Source organism: Hyperolius riggenbachi, chromosome 2 (genome assembly GCF_040937935.1).
Source record: "Hyperolius riggenbachi isolate aHypRig1 chromosome 2, aHypRig1.pri, whole genome shotgun sequence".
Taxonomy (NCBI): domain Eukaryota; kingdom Metazoa; phylum Chordata; class Amphibia; order Anura; family Hyperoliidae; genus Hyperolius; species Hyperolius riggenbachi.
Genome location: NC_090647.1, coordinates 145277214 through 145280762, shown reverse-complemented (window position 1 = coordinate 145280762; position 3549 = coordinate 145277214).

The window sequence follows — 3549 nt, the reverse complement described above, 5'->3', positions numbered from 1 at the left end:
CAAGGGGGGAGAACTAGGGATTGGGAAAACAAGAGTGCTCTCTAGTGCATTAACTGTTTTAATTTGGCTTCATACGCAAAAGGGTTAAAATAAACTTACAATATAATCAGATAAAACATCGCATATCTCACAAAGAGTGTATCATCACCGCTTCCTGCAGATGGAAAAACCAACTCTGGTCGCCTCAATACTGTGGCCAGCAGTGATTGGAATCCGGAGTTCCGGTAGCGCCAGCGGGAGGAGGAAACGGCGGAATCTTAGCAGCTGCCTGCGCCTATTGCGTCATTACGCGTTTCGGCGTTCAACGCCTTCGTCAGATGACGCAATGGCGCAGTGAACGCATTAAAAGTACGATTGGTTGCTTAGCAACCTGTGTTAAGGGTTACGGAAGTCCGATATGCCGCGAATACGTGTGCGCCTTACAAAGGGCGTGCGGACGTTCTACGTCATGTTGCCCGGCAACCAGAGGAGGCAAAAACAAAATACAGTGGCCTCACTCTTCCGGGTAGGGAGCCGGAAATACGTGTGCGCCTTACAAAGGGCGTGCGGACGTTCAACGTCATGTTGCCTGGTGACGGCGGGGGCAAAAATAAATACAAAGGCTTCGCTCTTCCGGGTGGGGGCGGTGCGGCTGTTAATTAATCTCTAAATTCCATCACCGCTGCCCGTATCGGGCGAATGGCTAATATAACACATAGAATTTCAATTTAAAACCTATAAATAATGTAAATATAAATATAAATTCATATGAATCTTCTCAACTTATTTAAATTATGGACAGTCCTATACATAATATTAACAATAAATCTAATGCCATAAGACCTTATAAATCTCCACATGTTTGTACATTATAGCAGCTAAAGTCCTGGATCAAATTACTAGATGATTCATAGCAATCAGATATAAACCTATCAATAAACTTAAAAAATAATAAATACATATACTTATACACATGGCTTCATAAAAAACTCATAAGCATACGTCTATAGGTAGTTGATGGATGGATAAATCAGCAAATAGACATATACATGGATGATCAAAATAAATGTATAAATACATAGAACCTTCAGTCATAAGCTTATCATAAGCACATGAAGGCGTGTTTATCATCTTCCCCCAATTTTTCATAGACAGAAATTATCCAAATGATTATCATGGCAAACGTTAATCTCAACATGGGGGGGGGGGGGGGGAGTATTTTGAAAAAGAGGAAAAGGGAAGAAACATGCACACAAGCATACTCACAGATGCACGCCCATGTTCAGACGCCCTCCCCCCCCCCCCCCCAAGGTCAAATCCCTATAGACGTCTCTATACATTTATGTAGTTGATCTTATATGTACGTGGCTACTTCTAACCCCTCATTAAGGCCTGCTGGAGTGAGGGAATTCAGTTTAAAAATCCAATAGGATTCACGTTCACAGAGCCTCTTGTATCTCAAGCCTTTATTAATGTTCTTAGTGATAACTTCCAGCCCCATGATCTTCAAACTATCCACTTTGCCATCATGTGCTTCCAAAAAATGCCTTGGGACTGTATGTTTTGTACACCCGTCCAAGATCTTCCTCTTATGTTCGCCTAACCGTTGTCGCAGGGGTCTGGTGGTTCTACCGACATAGTATTTATTTTGACACCCACAGGTTAGTACATAAATAACAAAAGAGGAACTACAATTGATGAAATCTTTCAATTTGATTATTTCACCATTGCTATCACAGATGGTGGATTTACGGTTTTGGATGAAAGAACAGCACCCACACCGGTTTTTATTGCATTTGTAGTTTCCTACTAGATGCGGGAATAGAAGTCCAGAAGAACATTTCTCTTGTTGCTGGTTTCTTATATTACTTGGCGCGAGCTTATTCTTAATTGATCGTGCTTTCTTAAAGATAACTTCCGGATTCTCTGGAAGTTCACTCTTCAGCCAGGGATCCTGCAATACGATTAAATGATGCCACATGATGGCAAAGTGGATAGTTTGAAGATCATGAGGCTGGAAGTTATCACTAAGAACATTAATAAAGGCTTGAGATACAAGAGGCTCTGTGAACGTGAATCCTATTGGATTTTTAAACTGAATTCCCTCACTCCAGCAGGCCTTAATGAGGGGTTAGAAGTAGCCACGTACATATAAGATCAACTACATAAATGTATAGAGACGTCTATAGGGATTTGACCTTGGGGGGGAGGGCGTCTGAACATGGGCGTGCATCTGTGAGTATGCTTGTGTGCATGTTTCTTCCCTTTTCCTCTTTTTCAAAATACTCCCCCCCCCCCCCCATGTTGAGATTAACGTTTGCCATGATAATCATTTGGATAATTTCTGTCTATGAAAAATTGGGGGAAGATGATAAACACGCCTTCATGTGCTTATGATAAGCTTATGACTGAAGGTTCTATGTATTTATACATTTATTTTGATCATCCATGTATATGTCTATTTGCTGATTTATCCATCCATCAACTACCTATAGACGTATGCTTATGAGTTTTTTATGAAGCCATGTGTATAAGTATATGTATTTATTATTTTTTAAGTTTATTGATAGGTTTATATCTGATTGCTATGAATCATCTAGTAATTTGATCCAGGACTTTAGCTGCTATAATGTACAAACATGTGGAGATTTATAAGGTCTTATGGCATTAGATTTATTGTTAATATTATGTATAGGACTGTCCATAATTTAAATAAGTTGAGAAGATTCATATGAATTTATATTTATATTTACATTATTTATAGGTTTTAAATTGAAATTCTATGTGTTATATTAGCCATTCGCCCGATACGGGCAGCGGTGATGGAATTTAGAGATTAATTAACAGCCGCACCGCCCCCACCCGGAAGAGCGAAGCCTTTGTATTTATTTTTGCCCCCGCCGTCACCAGGCAACATGACGTTGAACGTCCGCACGCCCTTTGTAAGGCGCACACGTATTTCCGGCTCCCTACCCGGAAGAGTGAGGCCACTGTATTTTGTTTTTGCCTCCTCTGGTTGCCGGGCAACATGACGTAGAACGTCCGCACGCCCTTTGTAAGGCGCACACGTATTCGCGGCATATCGGACTTCCGTAACCCTTAACACAGGTTGCTAAGCAACCAATCGTACTTTTAATGCGTCCACTGCGCCATTGCGTCATCTGACGAAGGCGTTGAACGCCGAAACGCGTAATGACGCAATAGGCGCAGGCAGCTGCTAAGATTCCGCCGTTTCCTCCTCCCGCTGGCGCTACCGGAACTCCGGATTCCAATCACTGCTGGCCACAGTATTGAGGCGACCAGAGTTGGTTTTTCCATCTGCAGGAAGCGGTGATGATACACTCTTTGTGAGATATGTGATGTTTTATCTGATTATATTGTAAGTTTATTTTAACCCTTTTGCGTATGAAGCCAAATTAAAACAGTTAATGCACTAGAGAGCGCTCTTGTTTTCCCAATCCCTTATTCTGCTTATCAGCCAATTACTGGTCCCGAGTAACCCAGGAGCAGCACCCTAAAGTGATTAACCACAGACCCCGTGGAGGTTCAAGTTGGAGCGCAGTGGAAGTT